Source organism: Bufo bufo, chromosome 2 (assembly GCF_905171765.1).
Source record: "Bufo bufo chromosome 2, aBufBuf1.1, whole genome shotgun sequence".
Taxonomy (NCBI): Eukaryota; Metazoa; Chordata; class Amphibia; order Anura; family Bufonidae; genus Bufo; species Bufo bufo.
Genome location: NC_053390.1, coordinates 206,014,595 through 206,035,931, shown reverse-complemented (window position 1 = coordinate 206,035,931; position 21,337 = coordinate 206,014,595). Strand labels below are relative to the sequence as shown.

General features: G+C 44.3%; 1 long non-coding RNA gene across 1 annotated transcript; it reads left to right on the top strand.

The window, feature by feature from the left end:
• The first annotated feature begins 12,762 nt into the window (after positions 1-12,762).
• LOC120991732 lies at positions 12,763-20,842 on the top strand. The gene is made up of 3 exons (XR_005776785.1): positions 12,763-12,810; positions 15,585-15,588; positions 20,735-20,842. It is a non-coding gene; the product is annotated as an uncharacterized LOC120991732 (long non-coding RNA).
• The last annotated feature ends 495 nt before the right edge of the window (positions 20,843-21,337 follow it).

Below are 21,337 nucleotides of genomic sequence, written 5' to 3'. Positions count from 1 at the left end.
CGATAGGGGAAGAATGGTGGAAATAGGCTAGGTGGAGCAGTGAACGCTGTTCTCTCAGGTTGGTAGGAACCTCTGTTTCCATAATTTTGGTATGTCCGCATAAGAAAGCGGCTCTTAATTATTTTCCCGGCACGGGTAAAAACCTTGTTCTGAAGTACTTTCTTCAAATTGGTCTGTGCCCGGTCTAGAGAGGAAAATAATCCCACATATTTTTTAATTTCTTTTATGAACGGTTCACCGAAAAGAGAGCCATCCGTGGTAAGATTCGGTTCTGAGGTAGCCAATTGAGACAGTTGGGGGTCTAAGCGCATCAGCACTGAACGGCGTTGTTCCACACAGAGAGCGGCATTAGTGTTGCCTAATAGTACCATGGCTCTTTGATACCAACCTTTCATGGTAGGTATATCAATAGCAGTTCCAGAGACTGCCGCCTCTTCAGTCAAGTGAAGTATTCTGGTAAGAAGTCCTAAAACATCCAGGAGCTTATCTTGAAACGAGCGGTCTATCCCCTTCTTGGGATTTTTTCCGGATTTCAACAGGTACTTTATAAAGATACCATCTATGTCGGGAGTAGAATACGCATTTCCCGGTAATGTAGGTTGCAGGCATTCAGCCCTTAATTTGTTTCTAGAGGCACAATCTAGCCCTTTTTTGATCCATAGGGAAATAAACTGTTGGACCTGTGGATTGGGGACCCACTCTCCGGAACGGTGATGCTTAATTAAGGAGGGGTCAAAGTAAGGAGTCCCCGTGCCATCTAAAATTAAGGACTCTGACGAGGGAGGATCTTGAGAGACACCTTCCTCAAAGTATGATTCTTCCTCCAGGTCAAAATAGCCCTTATTGTCTGAAATATTGGACTGATCTAGAGAAGACCTGTCCGAAGACTCCATATATGAGTCTGGTCCGAGCCCGTCTATTTGTATCGTCCTCACAAGCGGAGGGTCTTGGATGCATAGCATGAGCATCAGTATGGGTACTGCACAATAGCCGTGAGTCGTCATGAATTGCTTGACCTTTCCCGGTATGAGCAGACTTAGTCTGTGTGTTGGGAGTATGGTCGTTATTCATTAAATGCCGTTTGAGGGCAAGTTTATGTGATTTTTTAAAACCTTTTGCTAAATTGGTTGTAGAGTCAGTCGCCGACCAAAACACCTCAGATGGAGTTTGTGGTGTAGCCTGAGGGGATTTTGAAGGTGCCAACTGGGCAATCACCCTAGTGACCGACCTGGAAATTGTTTCTTGTACAGATGACATAGCTGAGCACACTGCCTCCTGTACAGAGCGTGACACAGACTGGTCAATAAAATTTTGGAATTGGTCCCCTGACATAAAGTCTGTATCCTTGTCTTGATTTGGGGCAAATTTACAGTTTATAGTGAGGCCTGTAAGGGTAGATAATTAACTACAGGTAAAATAATATAATATATGTGTATATATCAAAAGTATTTTCCTCAGGTGAGGTATTCAAAGGCAGAATTAATACAGTCAGGTCCATAAATATTGGGACATCAACACAATTGTAACATTTTTGGCTCTATACACCACCACAATGGATTTGAAAATAAACGAACAAGATGTGCTTTAACTGCAGACTGTCAGCTTTAATTTGAGGGTATTTACATCCAAATCAGGTGAACAGTGTAGGAATTACAACAGCTTGCATATGTGCCTCCCACTTGTTAAGGAACCAAAACTAATGGGACAGAATAATAATCATAAATCAAACTTTCACTTTTTAATATTTGGTTGCAAATCCTTTGCTGTCAATTACAGCCTGAAGTCTGGAATGCATAGACATCACCAGACGCTGGGTTTCATCCCTGGTGATGCTCTGCCAGGCCTCTACTGCAACTGTCTTCAGTTCCTGCTTGTTCTAGGGGCATTTTCCCTTCAGTTTTGTCTTCAGCAAGTGAAATGCATGCTCAATCGGATTCAGGTCAGGTGATTGACTTGGCCATTGCATAACATTCCACTTCTTTCCCTTAAAAAACTCTTTGGTTGCTTTTGCAGTATGCTTTGGGTCATCATCCATCTGCCCTGTAAAGCGCCGTCCAATGAGTTCTGAAGCATTTGGCTGAATATCAGCAGATAATATTGCCCGAAACACTTCAGAATTCATCCTGCTGCTTTTGTCAGCAGTCACATCATCAATAAATACAAGAGAACCAGTTCCATTGGCAGCCATACATGCCCACGCCATGACACTACCACCACCATGCTTCACTGATGAGGTGGTATGCTTAGGATCATGAGCAGTTCCTTTCCTTCTCCATACTCTTCTCTTCCCATCACTCTGGTACAAGTTGATCTTGGTCTCATCTGTCCATAGGATGTTGTTCCAGAACTGTGAAGGCTTTTTTAGATGTCATTTGGCAAACTCTAATCTGACCTTCCTGTTTTTGAGGCTCACCAATGGTTTACATCTTGTGGTGAACCCTCTGTATTCACTCTGGTGAAGTCTTCTCTTGATTGTTGACTTTGACACACATACACCTACCTCCTGGAGAGTGTTCTTGATCTGGACAACTGTTGTGAAGGGTGTTTTCTTCACCAGGGAAAGAATTCTTCGGTCACCCACCACAGTTGTTTTCCGTGGTCTTCCGGGTCTTTTGGTGTTGCTGAGCTAACCGATGAGTTCCTTCTTTTTAAGAATGTTCCAAACAGTTGTTTTGGCCACGCCTAATGTTTTTGCTATCTCTCTGATGGGTTTGTTTTGTTTTTTCAGCCTAATGATGGCTTGCTTCACTGATAGTGACAGCTCTTTGGATCTCATCTTGAGAGTTGACAGCAACAGATTCCAAATGCAAATAGCACACTTGAAATGAACTCTGGACCTTTTATCTGCTCATTGTAATTATGATAATGAGGGAACAACACACACCTGGCCATGGAACAGCTGAGAAGCCAATTACTTTTGGTTCCTTAACAAGTGGGAGGCACATATGCAAACTGTTGTAATTCCTACACCGTCCACCTGATTTGGATGTAAATACCCTCAAATTAAAGCTGACAGTCTGCAGTTAAAGCACATCTTGTTTGTTTCATTTCAAATCCATTGTGGTGGTGTATAGAGCCAGAAATGTTACAATTGTGTCGATGTCCCAATATTTATGGACCTGACTGTATATATTAATTCTGCCTTTGAATACCTCAAATTATCATTATGTACATTGTTAATCTGCTGTGTAGAAAGATTTTTACCGCACAGTTTTCCTCATATATATGTGTATATACACTCACCTAAAGAATTATTAGGAACACCTGTTCTATTTCTCATTAATGCAATTATCTAGTCAATCAATCACATGGCAGTTGCTTCAATGCATTTAGGGGTGTGGTCCTGGTCAAGACAATCTCCTGAACTCCAAACTGAATGTCAGAATGGGAAAGAAAGGTGATTTAAGCAATTTTGAGCATGGCATGGTTGTTGGTGCCAGACGGGCCGGTCTGAGTATTTCACAATCTGCTCAGTTACTGGGATTTTCACGCACAACCATTTCTAGGGTTTACAAAGAATGGTGTGAAAAGGGAAAAACAGCCAGTATGCGGCAGTCCTGTGGGCGAAAATGCCTTGTGGATGTTAGAGGTCAGAGGAGAATGGGCCGACTGATTCAAGCTGATAGAATAGCAAAGTTGACTGAAATAACCACTCGTTACAACCGAGGTATGCAGCAAAACATTTGTGAAGCCACAACAAGCACAACCTTGAGGCGGATGGGCTACAACAGCAGAAGACCCCACCAGGTACCACTTATCTCCACTACAAATAGGAAAAAGAGGCTACAATTTGCACGAGCTCACCAAAATTGGACTGTTGAAGACTGGAAAAATGTTGCCTGGTCTGATGAGTCTCGATTTCTGTTGAGACATTCAAATGGTAGAGTCCGAATTTGGCGTAAACGGAATGAGAACATGTATCCATCATGCCTTGTTACCACTGTGCAGGCTGGTGGTGGTGGTGTAATGGTGTGGGGGATTTTTTCTGGGCACACTTTAGGCCCCTTAGTGCCAATTGGGCATCGTTTAAATGCCGCGGGCTGCCTGAGCATTGTTTCTGACCATGTCCATCCCTTCATGACCACCATGTACCCATCCTCTGATGGCTACTTCCAGCAGGATAATGCACCATGTCACAAAGCTCGAATCCTTTCAAATTGGTTTCTTGAACATGACAATGAGTTAACTGTACTAAAATGGCCCCCACAGTCACCAGATCTCAACCCAATAGAGCATCTTTGGGATGTGGTGGAACGGGAGCTTCGTGCCCTGGATGTGCATCCCTCAAATCTCCATCAACTGCAAGATGCTATCCTATCAATATGGGCCAACATTTCTAAAGAATGCTATCAGCACCTTGTTGAATCAATGCCACGTAGAATTAAGGCAGTTCTGAAGGCAAAAGGGGGTCCAACACCGTATTAGTATGGTGTTCCTAATAATTCTTTAGGTGAGTGTATATATATGTACAGTACAGACCAAAAGTTTGGACACACCTTCTCATTCAAAGAGTTTTCTTTATTTTCATGACTATGAAAATTGTAGATTCACACTGAATGCATCAAAACTATGAATGAACACATGTGGAATTACAAACCGGATTCCAAAAAAGTTGGGACACTATACAAATTGTGAATAAAAACTGAATGCAATGATGTGGAGATGGCAAATGTCAATATTTTATTTGTAATAGAACGTAGATGACAGATCAAACGTTTAATCCGAGTAAATGTATCATTTTAAAGGAAAAATACGTTGATTCCAATTTTCACGGTGTCAACAAATCCCCAAAAAGTTGGGACAAGTAGCAATAAGAGGCTGGAAAAAGTAAATTTCAGCATAACGAAGAGCTGGAAGACCAATTAACACTAATTAGGTCAATTGGCAACATGATTGGGTATAAAAATAGCTTCTCAGAGTGGCAGTGTCTCTCAGAAGCCAAGATGGGTAGAGGATCACCAATTCCCACAATGTTGCGCAGAAAGATAGTGGAGCAATATCAGAAAGGTGTTACCCAGCGAAAAATTGCAAAGACTTTGCATCTATCATCATCAACTGTGCATAACATCATCCAAAGATTCAGAGAATCTGGAACAATCTCTGTGTGTAAGGGTCAAGGCCGTAAAACCATACTGGATGCCCGTGATCTCCGGGCCCTTAAACGACACTGCACCACAAACAGGAATGCTACTGTAAAGGAAATCACAGAATGGGCTCAGGAATACTTCCAGAAACCATTGTCAGTGAACACAATCCACCGTGCCATCCGCCGTTGCCAGCTGAAACTCTACAGTGCAAAGAAGAAGCCATTTCTAAGCAAGATCCACAAGCTCAGGCGTTTTCACTGGGCCAGGGATCATTTAAAATGGAGTGTGGCAAAATGGAAGACTGTTCTGTGGTCAGACGAGTCACGATTCAAAGTTCTTTTTGGAAATCTAGGACGCCATGTCATCCGGACCAAAGAGGACAAGGACAACCCAAGTTGTTATCAACGCTCAGTTCAGAAGCCTGCATCTCTGATGGTATGGGGTTGCATGAGTGCGTGTGGCATGGGCAGCTTGCATGTCTGAAAAGGCACCATCAATGCAGAAAAATATATTCAGGTTCTAGAACAACATATGCTCCCATCCAGACGTCATCTCTTTCAGGGAAGACCCTGCATTTTTTAACAAGATAATGCCAGACCACATTCTGCATCAATCACAACATCATGGCTGCGTAGGAGAAGGATCCGGGTACTGAAATGGCCAGTCTGCAGTCCAGATCTTTCACCTATAGAGAACATTTGGCGCATCATAAAGAGGAAGGTGCAACAAAGAAGGCCCAAGACGATTGAACAATTAGAGGCCTGTATTAGACAAGAATGGAAGAGCATTCCTATTTCTAAACTTGAGAAACTGGTCTCCTCGGTCCCCAGACATCTGTTGAGTGTTGTAAGAAGAAGGGGAAAATGGCCTTGTCCCAACTTTTTGGGGATTTGTTGACACCATGAAATTCTGATTCAACATATTTTTCCCTTAAAATGGTAAATTTTCTCAGTTTAAACTTTTGTTCCGTGATTTATGTTCTATTCTGAATAAAATATTAGAAGTTGGCACCTCCACATCATTGCATTCAGTTTTTATTCACGATTTGTATAGTGTCCCAACTTTTTTGGAATCCGGTTTGTATATACATAACAAACAAGTGGGAAACAACTGAAAATATGTCATATTCTAGGTTCTTCAAAGTAGCCATCTTTTGCTTTGATTACTTCTTTGCACACTCTTGGCATTCTCTTGATGAGCTTCAAGAGGTAATCCCCTGAAATGGTTTTCTCTTCATAGGTGTGCCCTGTCAAGTTTAATAAGTGGGATTTCTTGCCTTATAAATGGGGTTGGGACCATCAGTTGCGTTGAGGAGAAGTCAGGTGGATACACAGCTGATAGTCCTACTGAATAGACTGTTAGAATTTGTATTATGGCAAGAAAAAAGCAGCTAAGTAAAGAAAATTGAGTGGCCATCATTACTTTAAGAAATGAAGGTCAGTCAGTCAGCCGAAAAATTGGGAAAACTTTGAAAGTAAGGGCTATTTGACCATGAAGGAGAGTGATGGGGTGCTGCACCAGATGACCTGGCCTCCACAGTCACCGGACCTGAACCCAATAGAGATGGTTTGGGGTGAGCTGGACCGCAGAGGGAAGGCAAAAGGGCCAACAAGTGCTAAGCATCTCTGGGAACTCCTTCAAGACTGTTGGAAGACCATTTCAGGGGACTACCTCTTGAAGCTCATCAAGAGAATGCCAAGAGTGTGCAAAGCAGTAATCAAAGCAAAAGGTTGCTACTTTGAAGAACCTAGAATATGACATATTTTCAGTTGTTTCACACTTGTTTGTTATGTATATAATTCCACATGTGTTAATTCATAGTTTTGATGCCTTCATAGTCATGAAAATAAAGAAAACTCTTTGAATGAGAAGGTGTGTCCAAACTTTTGGTCTGTACTGTATATATATATATATATATATATATATATATATATAAATTATGAGGAAACCTGTGAGGTAAAAATCTTTCTACACAGCAGATTATCAATGTCTGTCCAGTCTGAGAGCAGCGTCGCACTGACTGGAACGGGTGGGAGATTAAGGCTGACGACCAACCAATGTCGGAAAGGAAAATTAGGACACATATGTTAAGTAAGAAAGATGAAAAAAGATGAATAAAACCACAAGTTAATTCAGGAGGGGGTAAGAAACAAGGAGTGAATATAGAAAATAAGGACAATAATGAGCAAATATTATAGAATGATATCATTAATATAACAAGAACATTTTCACTCAGCTGATATCACTGCGGATGCAGCTAAAGAAAGAGGGCAGAGTTTATCCTCATATTGCTTATATGTTCTCTGATACATCCTCATTGGTTACTATATGTTCAAGCATGCTAGGTTGTACCTAAACAAGTTTTTTCTTTATGTATTGATATTTAATTCTTTAGCTGCGGATTCAGTAAAACAAAGTTATGCATAATGGGAACCTCGTGTACTGTAATAAAATCCAGAGTCAACATTAAATTATATATTTTATGTTATTTTGCTTAAAAAGATGAAGATTATTGGAGTAATCAAAGGATTGAGCTGTAAAGGGTGGCACCTTGTCCTTGAAGTGATCGTATAGTGAATACTTGCTCATGGTAATTTTTGTATTGCACCTTTATATAGTGGTACAAATAAATTATGTCGCTCCTTAGATGTCTCTTTTGAAGACTATACAGTTTTATAATGCCTCTTTGTTGCCTATTTTTGCACTTTTTTGGAATTTCAGGGCATCTGTTGCAGGAACTATGTCCAGAACTGAATTTTATATTCTAGATGAGGCTGTATTGATGCTTTGTTAAGTAGTATGATTGTACCTCTGTTGCTGCTGGCATTGCAAATTGTTATTTAGTTCATAATCTAAAAGTACACTTAGTTTATCACTACTGTCCATCTTAGTTTAACCCATCCCCAGAACATTTAGGGGAAGGGAATTTATTAAGCCACATACTCCAGAAATTCTTTTCAAAGTAAGTCTTCGAGATCTTTTGGGCTTATTTGAGGAATTTAGCATTTTTACACCACTCACTCCAGTTTTGATAAGTGGTTGGGAAAGCTGGCATGCTTAGGATGCCAAGCTGATTTAAGCCATTTTTATTAACTGATTTTTTTTAAAAAAAGTCTGAAAAATTGTATCTATCTTACTTCAATAAAATAGGGGTGGAAAAAGTTAGATTAAAGATGCGGCAAATTTATGAAATATGCTGTGGCATTTGATGAATTTGGCCCAAATTATGAAATCACGAACTCCTGCAAAACAGACTTCTTCCTCTTTTCCTCATGATTGTCAGTACCATGATGTAAAACTTCAGTTGTCTACATTGAATTACATTTGTCAACTAGGAACCCAAGCTCTCAATGCGTCTACATTATGTTGTCCTTTATGAACATGTTGCATAGATTATATTGAATTACATATGACCTATGCCATAGTGTTGTGTACAGACAGAATCAGTGGTATCAAATTCCATCCTGTATACTGGTTATAAATAAAATGCATAATAGCACCAGGTCTGAATCTTGGGGTACACAACTTAAAACTAAAGACTCTTCATAGAGTATAAATCACTGACGACAACTCTTTAACCAATTTCTGACCCAATCACAGGCTAATGAGGTACATTTTCTGAGGTTCTGATTTCTTAAAACCTTCTTATGTATTTCAATTCAGAAAAGTGGAGGTTTACTATACTATTGTTTAAAAGTGTGCAACATATTCCATTGGTTTGCCCTCATTGGAAGACATGTTGGATACCTCTCTAAAAATGCTAAAGACGTAAATGACGTACTCTAGTCTTCAAATATATGGCTCATGAAAATTGCACTGGTCGCTGTTATTTTAATGTTTTTGAAAGCTCATTACTATCTCACTTCATTATTATCATTAGCATGATAATAGCATAAATTGGAAGCATTTAAAACTATTTTTGATTTTATGTTTATGAATGTGCAAGAAGATTGTTTGCTGTAAGTCACGCTTTGCAATTCATTGGCTGCAAGGACAATTTTAAGAGCAAGTCAAGGTCTAGTTGTTATGATTTGCTCTTCAATTAAATGCCTGCTTTCCATCTGTTGATTACACTACTTTCTTTCATTGAAAGAAAAGTTATTTTTGTCTCTTACATTTGCTATCCTTGAACTTATGATGTTCTGACTAATTTTTCCACCTACCACTTATTACAAATTGGTGGTTTGTGGAAAGTACAATAAATAGCTTTCACAAAGATATAAAAATGAATATCCTTTAGTATTAGCAGGATACAGTATGTAACAGGATATTGACTACAGTGTGCTGTCCGCATCCGTTGTTCCATTCCGCAGCCCAGCAAAAAATATGGAGCATGTCCTATTCTTGTCCACGGACAAGAATAGGCATTCTCTATATAGCTATACAAAAAAGAAAAGAAAAGAATCGCACATCCAGCTGTTATGCTATGATCTCATCCCTGCTAATTTGGCAGAAAACTGCACTAAATAGTGCATGTGTACCGCCTCTTATACTACATGCTAAATGAGGCATTAGTGTACATTTTGATCAAAAGGCATAAGTCCACTCACCACGCCAAGGTTGCCTCCATGAGTGGGTCCTTGGCAGGCATTTTTCAGCAGGATAAAAGTGGACATGGAATAAAAACACAGAGTACACACAGGTATGTATGGAATGCATCTGCAATCTTCTATGGAGCAATGCTGGTAGGTATATTGGTAAAAATGACGTGACATATTCCCTATAAAACAATGATGATTTCACAGTGCAGTTCACTGTGACGCTTGCTGCTGTGAAGGCTGGCTGCATGCGCTCTTGTGTTTTGGCTATGGGCCGTTTCCCATGTACGCTGGTTGTTTGGGTGCTGCGTGCTGGCTACAGCCTTCTAGTGTGTGAACTGTGTTCTGTGAATTTGTGTACTCTCTGTGTCTGTATCACAGTGAAATTCACTATGACACTGTCTTACCGTGTAGGCTGTCTGTGCACTTGCATACTGGACTCGGTTGTCATTCTCGTGTATGCTGGTTGCTTGTGTGTTGCGTACTGGTTGTGGTTTACCCTCTCTTGTATGCTGGTTCCTTGTTTGATGCGTGCTGGATGTGGTCTTCTATAGTGTGAACTGTACCCCGTGAATTGTGTTTTCTCGGTGTCTATGTAGGGTTAATGTTTCCCTGATTATCAGGTGGTCAGGTGCCTTAATTGATCGGGCTATTTAGACCTGTGGGCTGTATTTCTGGTGATCAGAATGTCTTGAGGAATGTTGTGTGCAGGGTGCATTCAACTGAGCAGTCTGTTTATGGTTCTACCCTGACTTGCGTGGTGAGCTTGATATTTCATCAATGTCACATTGTCTTAGTCTGTCTGGGAGTTTCCACTATGTCACTTTGTCTTTGTGTGGAGTAGTTCAGGAAGAAAGGAGGATCGCAACTCGATAAGCAGTATAGAAGAGGAGGAGGATCGCATCCCAATGAGAGCCACAACAGCGGCAACACTTCTCTGTCTCTCCACTCCAGCCTACAGGAAATCTGGTCTCAATGGAAACTCAGCAAACAATCAGGTGGCGGATTTAGAAAGGCAATATCGCTGCAATCATTCAGTGTGGTCTCCAGTGACAACCAAATAACCAGATGCGTTTTGGATCGGGTTGTCACTGGAGACCACACTAAATTATTGCAGCGATATTGCCTTTCTACATCTGACACCTGATTGCTGAATTTCCACCGAGACTGGATTTCCAGCAGGCTGGAGTGGACAGTATCCGAACACAGCAACTATGCCCTTCTAATATTATCTCCTCAAGCACTATGCATTCAGTATCAGCGCTTGTATTTACAGTGCAGATATTCAGGACCCACCAGAGGAATCAGCCTAAGTCTACATTCACACGACCGTAAGTGTTGAATACCGGCCATGTGCGTTCTGCATTTTGCGGACCGCACATGGCCGGCGCTATATAGAAAATGCCTATAGGATATAGCATTTATTTTTGCGGGGCCACAGGGCGGAACTACGGGATGCGGAGAGCACATGGTGTGCTGTCCACATCTTTTGCAGACCCATTGAAATGAATTTGAAAATTGCGGAATGGATGCGGACCTATTTATAAGCAAAGGCTGCATGCATACGACTTTTTTTCATGGCCATCACACGTCCGTTTTAAGACCAATGGTAGTCTTTGGGGTTATTGACACAGCAGTTTTTTTGACGGTCAGTGAAAAACAGACGTAAAAAAATAGAACATGTTCTATCTTGTCTGTTTTTCACTCACAGACTGACCCCATACAATTGAATGGGTCCGTTTTTAACGTCCGTTTCTCAGAAAGGCATCAGTAAAATAAACATCGGTTAAAAATGTCCTTTTTTAACAGACTTTTTTTTCACTGTCGTGTGCATGTAGCCTAAGGATGGTAAGAACCATGCTGCAACATCATATAAATTTATATTTGCAAAAAAAACAAGTTCATTGGCTGTGGGTTTGCAGAATGGTAGTGCACCCCCTGATCCAGGTCCAAGACGGGTGAGCCACTGAAATACTTGCTATTTTCCATACTTTGTCCTTGTGTTTTTTATGTTTATCTGTGACTGCCATATAACCAGTTCCGCATAAGGGTCCGGACATATTACTATGTATTCATGTTTTGTATGTTCTTCTGTGACCACCATGCACCTAGTTCCGCATAGGGTCCAGGCATGTTTCTATGTTGTCTGCACTTACTGGTCTGCCTGTGTATGCCATGCTCCCTGTATCTGTTTCCGCAGGGGTTCCTGGCTATGTCTGTATGTCTCTAAAGATTGTCTATTAGTGAGCACCATGCTCCTTGTATCCAGTTCCGCAAGTGTTTTCTGCTGTGTATGAGTAGACTAAAACCGGTACGAAAAATGACAAGTAGAAGTAGGATTCCTGAGGGCGTGGTCTGAGAGCGCATGGAGTAAGTCGCACCGCTCATAGCTCCTGCCGGCATCCTGATCATTAGAGTGGTAGCAACGTCTGATTCGCTTATTTTACCTTACCTAGTGGGTGAGAAGTGACCGGAGAGTGCGGGGGTGACTCTGAGAGCTCCGACATGCCGAGAAAGTCCAGCAAGGGGCCGCGATCCGACAGGCCAGAGGTGAGCCAGCATGGCGACGAGGAGGAAGAGGGGCCGGCCTTACAGTCAAAGCTGAGCCAGAGTGCGGCCGCAAAGCTGAGCAAGTTTGCCCGCGCAGATAGCGGTGTGGGCGACTGGGCAGAGGGAAAGGAGACAGACGCACATACCTCCTCTGAACAAGAGGACGGATCCCTTGATGGGGAGGCCCTGGATGCCATTGACCCCTGCACGTCCAGCTAAAAGCGCGGTAGGCCCCAAAGCTGCGGCTAATGAAGAGCCCACTTTAAAAGACATTATGGCTGCTGTGGCCAGCTGTAACAGTACCCTGAAGGTGCTCTCTGTGCAAGTTGGTAGCCTGAGGTCAGATGTGTCTATAATTAGGCACGACTTACACAAGATCTCTGAGCGCACCTCTGAATTGGAGAAGAGGGTGTCCACCATAGAGGATGATGTTCGGCCTCTGCAAATAGCGGCAAAAACAACTGCTAAGGACATAGCTGCTTTATATGCCAAAACAGATGATCTGGAGAACAGGTCCAGAAGGAACAACCTGCGGATTGTGGGAATGCCAGAAAAGACGGAGGGTTGCATCAGCTATTTCATGAGTAAGGTCTATCTTCCCTGTATGCGGTGGAGCGGGCGCACAGAGTCCCCATGTGTAGTGTACGGGAACTGTAATACCCGTCACTACCAAAGTGTCACTTGGTGTGCTGTCGTCCCTCCTAATTATGGGAAGTTGGTATATGTCAGTTTTATAAGATGTCATGTAATGTATGTATTTTCCTGTTACTGAAACTTGCATGTACAGGCCTGCAGGGGTGTCATTCCAGCTTCTAGTTGCTAGAGGGAGCTAGGGAGCCCTAGTTTATATAAGGCCCAGACAAGGAAGTAAAAGCTAGTCTAGACCACAGCTCAGAAGTTTCTAGAGCCTGAGGAAGTGTCCAGAAGCTGAGAGAGACAGAGGCAAAGATCAGGAAAGCCAGAGGTACTCAGAAAGACAGAGGAGGTACTTATAAAAGCCACAGCCAAGGATATAAAGCCAGAATTAGGTTAATGGGCCTTGGTGAAGAATTGCTGTATTCCAGGATCAGACAGAATTAGAGTGCAAGCTCCTGTGCTGCAAGTCCTGTGTTCAACACTCTGTAATTACCCTGCTATAACTGAATTGCCTGCATCGACCGAATTGCAAAATCGACTGTATGCTGAGGAACTGCGTTTCCATTATTGTCTCTACTTGGAAAACTACTAAAGTTGGAGTTCTGTTTTAAAGCTACGTTTCCTCAATTTATTCCTGCTATCTGCAAACGGCGTGCCACCGTTTACTTGGCACTGGCGTCACGAACTATTTCTACCTATACCTGCCCTTGCAGAGAGTCAGCCGTACCAGGTTAGTGTATATTGCACTACATCACCCAGAAACACCTATTGCACACAACTTGAGTACGCTGCACCTCTCTTTTGGCGTCACGAACAGGATACGCACGCTTTCTAGTGCAAGAAGCGTGAACTTTGTGCCTTATACAGTTGCCTGTGACCAAAGTGACAATTTGCCTGTTTTATTCAAGTGGACTTTGTGGACTGAAAATCATACCCAAAGTGTACCAAAAACCTCTAAAAAGCGCTGTGCAGTATTGCGCTGCACAGAGGAAGAAAACCGCCGCATTGGAATGTGGTTTTGTGGACTTTTTGCAATCCTGCTTGCTGTCAGTGAATGGACAGCGTTTTGCTAAAGATGGCCACCGGCTGCCTGGAGTAAAGTTTCCCGCGCCGCTGAGGACATTCGTGGGCGGATCCCTGCAAAGACACAGAGAGTCCCGCCCCTCTTCATCATCGCACCGCCGCGGCCCTGCTTCTCCTGCGTCACCGCGGTCTCAGGACGTCCGGAACCTCGCGAGACTTGACCTGCGCAAGCCCGGCGATACCGGTAAGCACTTGTAACTGGAGGGAAGGGGAGTGTACCGGCCCCTTTAGTCGCCAGCGGCCACCTCTAAATAGACTACCATGTCAGAGCCAGGAGTGCCTGAGCAGCCGGCCCCGGGAGAGCTTGCGGCTCTTAATCATCCTACAGCCCCCAGCATGATGCCCTTTACCATGCCTTACTATTTCGGGGCCCCATGGTTCCCTCGCTACAGGGGAGAGACCCATACCCTAAGGGACTTTAAAGAAAAGTTGCTGGCACTATTCCGATTGTACCCTATAAATGCCGACCAGCAAATGGAAATCATGCTGGCGCAACTGGAGGGGGCTGCCCGCAGGGAAGTGTTATCATGGCCTGCTACTGAGCGGAGTACTCTAGAACAGATCTTCACCCGCCTCAGAGCCACTTTTGAAACTAGGACTGCCTCAGAGATAAAGATGCACTTCTTTGGCAAGAGACAGAAGTCCGGTGAGTCCCTCCGTGACTATGCCCTATCACTTCAGGAGGCTTTAGGGGCTGTAATCCAGATAGATCCCAAAGAGGCTGATAACCGGGACCAGACCCTGAGGGAACAATTTATCAACGGGGTGTCTAGTGAACAAATAAGGACCCAGTTAAAGATGCTGTCCGCCCAGCACCCTAACAGTGCCTTTCTGGACTTTAAAGAACTGGCTATAAAAATTCTGGGGTCCACAGTATCTCCTGAGTTGAGCGCCCTATCTGAGTCATCAGCCTGCAAGCCAAAACCGCTTGTCACTAACCGAGCTGAGGCCGGCCAAGCTGTTCAAGTGTCAGCTACTGATACTATTGCCATGCTGACAGAGCAAGTAAATCACCTCACTAAAAGTCTAGAGAAAGTGTGCAGAAAAATAGAGGAATGGGAAAAACCCATAATGCTAGAAGAAGAATTCCTGTCACCTCCTAGGCCGTTCCCACCTCCTTACCAAGAGACTCACCCCAGGGATCCTGGGAGGCGTAATAGAGGTCGCAAGAAGCCCGTGTGTACATACTGCAAAAAGCTGGGACACACAGAATCCATGTGCTGGCAGTTAAACGGGCAACCCCTGAGGCTGAGGACCAACCCTCGGGAGGTAGAACACTAGGTCCAGAGGATCCAAATTGGATGCCACGTTATGTAGGATCCCATCCTAAAATCAATATAGAGATCAACGGGATCCCCTTTGAAGCCCTATTAGATACTGGGTCTCAGGTCACTACTATTCAGCTGCCTGCATTTGAAAAGTTCTGGGACACCAACCAGTTGACCCAACCGCCTGAATCCTGGGTGGAAATTATCGCCAGCAATGGCAAACCAGTAAAGGTTCATGGATACTGGGAACCCACCCTGCAGGTGGGAGAAGTAACCCTGCCTCAACAGGGAGTGATCGTAGTACAGGCCGGTGACAGAGGAGGACATCCTGTCATTCTAGGCACCAATGTCTTCAAAAACTGTTATTCAGAAATACTTGCTGTATTACATCAGACTTTGCCCACTGCTTCCTCTGCATCCAGGAGGGTGATTCAAAAGACTATCACTGTGTTAAGTGCCCAGCAGAGGTTTGCTAATGGGAAAGGAGAAATTTGTACTGCCAAGATCCGTGATAATAAACCTGTGACTTTGCCTCCTAATTCTCAAACTCTTTTATGGTGTCGTGCTGTCCTGGGAGTCCAAGGCCGAGATTATCCAGCCCTGGTGGAACCAATCCAGATGGAGGATTATCCTTATGTGAGAGCTGCCAAGTGCCTGGTGAACGTCTCCCAAGGTAAAGTACCTGTCCGTCTGATTAACTTGAGTAAGCATCCTGTTGCGCTTACTAAGCATTGCAGTGTTGCCCAGCTGTCCCAGGTGTCCTTCCAAGACATCATTCGTCTTCCAGTGACGGAAAAGCCGCCAGCTGCAGTCAGCGGATGTTCGCCGGTGACCCAGCCACAAGTGCCCTGGTGGGAAGAGCTCCATGTGGGGGACGAGAATACCCCCCAACGGCAACAAGAAGGGATTATACAGCTTGTCAAGGAGCACCACCAGGCCTTCAGTAAGCATGCTACTGACTATGGAGAGGTTAGTGTCATACAACACACCATACCTACTGGCTCTCATCCTCCTATCAAGGAGAGATACAGACCCTTACCACCTACTTCATATCAGACTGTAAAGGAAATGATCCAAGAGATGAAAGACTCTAATGTGATCCGGGACAGCCGTAGTCCGTGGGCTGCACCCCTGGTCCTTGTAAAGAAGAAGGACGGTGGTATCCGTTTCTGTGTGGATTATAGGAAAATTAATCAAATAACCCACAAAGATGCATACCCACTGCCCCGCATTGAAGAGTCACTAACTGCTCTGGGCTCCTCTGCCTATTTCTCCACATTGGACTTGACCAGTGGCTACTGGCAAGTACCCATGGCCCCTGCAGATAGGGAAAAGACTGCTTTCACCACTCCCATGGGCCTGTATGAATTCAATTGTATGCCGTTCGGGCTATGTAATGCCCCGGGAACTTTCCAGAGACTAATGGAGCGGTGTTTGGGTCACAAAAACTTCGAAACAGTGCTGCTGTATCTAGATGACGTCATTGTGTACTCCAAAACATATGAAGACCATCTGAAACATTTGGCAGAAGTATTTGAAATCCTTATCAAATATGGCTTGAAGGTAAAGCCATCCAAGTGTCACCTGCTCAAACCTGCAGTAAGATACCTGGGGCATGTAGTAAGCGGAGAGGGAGTGCAACCTGACCCTGATAAATTAGCAGCTGTCCGTAATTGGCCGGTTCCTACTACCGTCAAAGAGGTGAGGAGTTTCCTTGGTTTTGCCGGCTACTATAGACGTTTTATCCCCCATTTTGCTCAAATAGCTGATCCTATCCAGGAACTCTTGAAGGGGCAACCCAAGAAAAGCCCTAGAACTCCTGTGCCCATTGAGTGGAATGAGAAAAGAGAGATAGCGTTCCAATTGCTAAAAAAGAAACTGACCGAGCCTCCAGTGTTAGGTTATCCAGATTATAGCAAGCCCTTCCATCTCTATACTGATGCTAGCAAGCGAGGCCTGGGAGCTGTGTTAGCCCAGATCCAAGAGGGAAAAGAGAGAGTGATAGCATATGCAAGCCGCTCCCTGAAAGGAGCTGAGAAAAATGACCAGAATTATAGTTCCTTCAAACTAGAGTTCCTGGCATTAGTGTGGGCGGTGACAGAAAAATTCAAGGATTATCTAGCCGCCACCCCGTTCATTGCATTCACGGACAATAACCCTCTGGCACATCTAAATACAGCTAAATTGGGAGCCTTGGAGCAGAGATGGGCCTCTCGCCTTGCCAACTATAATTTCTCTGTAAAGTATCGTGCTGGACGCACTAATGATAATGCTGATGCTTTATCCAGGCTTCCCACAGAGACAGCTCCTGATGATGTACGAGATGCTTGGGAAGATGTAGAGATGCCGGCTTTCTATAACAAATTTGCTCAACAGGATCAGGCTCGAGCTACCAATAACAGAGCTGCAGTTCCTTCACCCTCCAGTAGGCCTGATCCTAAAGAAGAAAGGTGGGTGAAACTACAGTCTGAAAGTAGAGTGCTGGGTGAGTTGTTGGACTTCATTACTAGTGGCAGAGCCCCTGAGAGGATTCGGCGTAAGAGTGCAGATCCTGAGCTCATCAAACTGTGGAGACAGCGCCATCAACTCTTCATACAAAAGGGCCTATTGCTACGGAGAAGCCTAGACCCAGTGTCCAACGAAAGAGTACACCAGATTCTCATACCCCGACGAGATGCAGGTATGGTGTTGGAGATGTACCACAATCAATCCGGTCACTTTGGGGTCCAAAAGACTGAAGCTACTATCCGCCAGCGGTTTTAATGGGTAGGCATGAGAGAAGACATGGAGAAGTGGTGTCGAGAGTGTGTAGCCTGTGCCTTGAAACGAAGTGAGCACCATGATCAGAGAGCACCACTGAGACCCATTGTAAGTACCCGTCCTCTTGAACTTGTCGCCATCAACCATGTAAAATTGGAGCCTAGTCGCTCAGGGTATGCTTATGCCATGACTATTATTGACCATTTCACAAAGTTTGTTGTAGCAGTGCCTGTGAGAGACCAGACAGCCAAGACTACAGCCGAAATGTTCTGGAAGCACTTTCTCCTGCCCTATGGATGTCCAGAAAAGATCCTCACCGATCAAGGACCTGCTTTTGAGTCCCATCTGTTCCATGAACTGTGCCGCTTACACAACTGTAAGAAGATCCGGACGACGGCCTACCATCCTCAAGGTAACGGATTATGTGAAAAAATGAATCAGACCTTGATAGAGATGCTGAGGGCCGTGCCTCCTGAAAACAGAGGAGATTGGCCCAGTCTGTTGCCACAGCTCATGTTCACATACAATCATACCATACATTGTTCCACCGGGTATACCCCTTTTTACTTGATGTTTGGGCGCCAAGGGACATTGCCTGCTGATCATTCATTGGACATACATGTGCCTGATTGCATTAACCCATTACCTAACACCGACTGGGTTGCTGAGAACCAAAGGCGATTAGATGCAGCCAAAGCCATTGTTCAGGAACGTATGGACCTTGCTAGAGACCGACAGCAGAGAGACTATGATCAGGCAGCCCATGCAGAACCCTTGACCATAGGGGCCGTGGTATGGTTAAAGAATAACCGTCGTACCAGCAAATTGGACAGTAAGTGGGAACGAAGTCCTTATGTTGTCACTGCAATCCCAAATGTTGGAACTCACACTTATGAGATCACCCGAGAAGGCAAGGGATCCCAAATTGTACACCGAAACCAGTTAAAGCTCTGCCTGACACCAGAACCTAGTGACGAGAGTTCCGGATCTGAGTATCCTGTGTCGGAGTCAGCAATACAGCCCGAGGATCCTATGCAGGCTGTTAGTAATCTGAGGTATGACGCGGATCCCATGCATTGGCTTCTGACACCTTGGTTGAACTTGCTGGTGCCTGCTCCGGCACCTACTGTAGCTTCACCTCCAGAAGAGCCGGTTCAAGATGCTCCGGATCCAGTTCCCCCTCTCGTGGATATTGTTGTTCCAGTACTTCCTGTTGTTCCAGTTGTTCCAGTTGTTCCTGACCGAGGTCTCACGGATGGAGACCCTCCTGTTGCTCCTCTCCCTTCTACCTCGTTGCTAAGGGAAGAGGAGACCCCTGTGTTGAGAAGGTCTACCCGGATGACCAGGGGACGCCCACCAGTCCGTTTAGGAGACTTTGATTATTCTGGTGGTGTCTCCTGCCAAACAGTTGCCACGGGCAATACCTTACTTGACATTTGTGCGCAAGAATGGACTCCTCCACGTGAGCCCTTGCCTGTGATACACCCACGGGAAACTCCTGGGTAGTCCCGTTATTTTGCTGTCCTTTTATTGTGCAACTTCATACTAAGGAACCGTGCCCGGAGACAGACTCAAAAGTACCTGAGCCTCTGAGATTCTTACTCTTTTAAAAGTATTGTGCCCAGGGATGGACTCCACCGCATGAGAGCCTCTGTGATTTAATAAGAAATGACCTGGGTACGGACTCATGTTTGTTATTTGAGCCTCCAAGAACTTTTATACAGTTTTCTACTGTTTTATCATGGACTTATTCATTGTCATGGACTATCCTGGTTATAATGTTACGCTGTGCCAGGTCAGCGCCCCCGTTCCATTCATTATCCTGAGAGAAGAGAACGACGCCCCTTGTCACTACCCTTCACCTTTGCCAATTGGACCTCATGTAAATGTAAATGCAGATGAATTGCATGTATGTATGCCTGCATGTCTCTATTTTCTATTTCAGGTAGAGATTCCAGTTGGGCGACCCATGATGGAGTACGAGGTCGTACTCAGCTTAAAGCAGTGGGGTATGTAGTGTACGGGAACTGTAATACCCGTCACTACCAAAGTGTCACTTGGTGTGCTGTCGTCCCTCCTAATTATGGGAAGTTGGTATATGTCAGTTTTATAAGATGTCATGTAATGTATGTATTTTCCTGTTACTGAAACTTGCATGTACAGGCCTGCAGGGGTGTCATTCCAGCTTCTAGTTGCTAGAGGGAGCTAGGGAGCCCTAGTTTATATAAGGCCCAGACAAGGAAGTAAAAGCTAGTCTAGACCACAGCTCAGAAGTTTCTAGAGCCTGAGGAAGCGTCCAGAAGCTGAGAGAGACAGAGGCAAAGATCAGGAAAGCCAGAGGTACTCAGAAAGACAGAGGAGGTACTTATAAAAGCCACAGCCAAGGATATAAAGCCAGAATTAGGTTAATGGGCCTTGGTGAAGAATTGCTGTATTCCAGGATCAGACAGAATTAGAGTGCAAGCTCCTGTGCTGCAAGTCCTGTGTTCAACACTCTGTAATTACCCTGCTATAACTGAATTGCCTGCATCGACCGAATTGCAAAATCGACTGTATGCTGAGGAACTGCGTTTCCATTATTGTCTCTACTTGGAAAACTACTAAAGTTGGAGTTCTGTTTTAAAGCTACGTTTCCTCAATTTATTCCTGCTATCTGCAAACGGCGTGCCACCGTTTACTTGGCACTGGCGTCACGAACTATTTCTACCTATACCTGCCCTTGCAGAGAGTCAGCCGTACCAGGTTAGTGTATATTGCACTACATCACCCAGAAACACCTATTGCACACAACTTGAGTACGCTGCACATGCAGCCGCTTCCGCCAGGCAGACCTCCTCGTCCTATACTGGCGAAGATCCTGCATTTTAAAGACCGGGACACTATCCTGCGGCAATCAAGGGACAATGAGGAGATGGTCCTGAATGGAGTTAAAGTGTCCATATTTCCGGAATATTCCAATGAAGTGCAGCGGAGGAGAAGCAGATTTATGGACATAAAGAAAAGGCTGAGAGGTCTACAAGTTCAGTATGCTATGTTGTTTCCTGCTAAACTGCGTGTGGTGGCATTGGGATCCACCAGATTTTTTGAAGATCCGGAGGAGGCGGCGCAGTGGCTGGACGTCCACGAGCGACAATTGAGAAGTGGGGCCCTGAACACTTGAAGGAGGCTAAGATATGGTTTCTTATGTTCACTTTATATTTGCATTTGCACTCTAAGGTTGCTATAAATTTTGCACCAGTTAAGAAGTGTATTATGTAATGCTACCACATGGTAGATCCTGTGGAGGGAGTAGGTTGCTGAGAGTGAAAAATGTATTTCTCAGATGTGGGGAGGATTCTCTACCTGAGGGATGTTGTTATAATCTGTTATGATTATTATATGTTGGGGGGCAAGTTGCTCTCGGATTGCCCTGTTT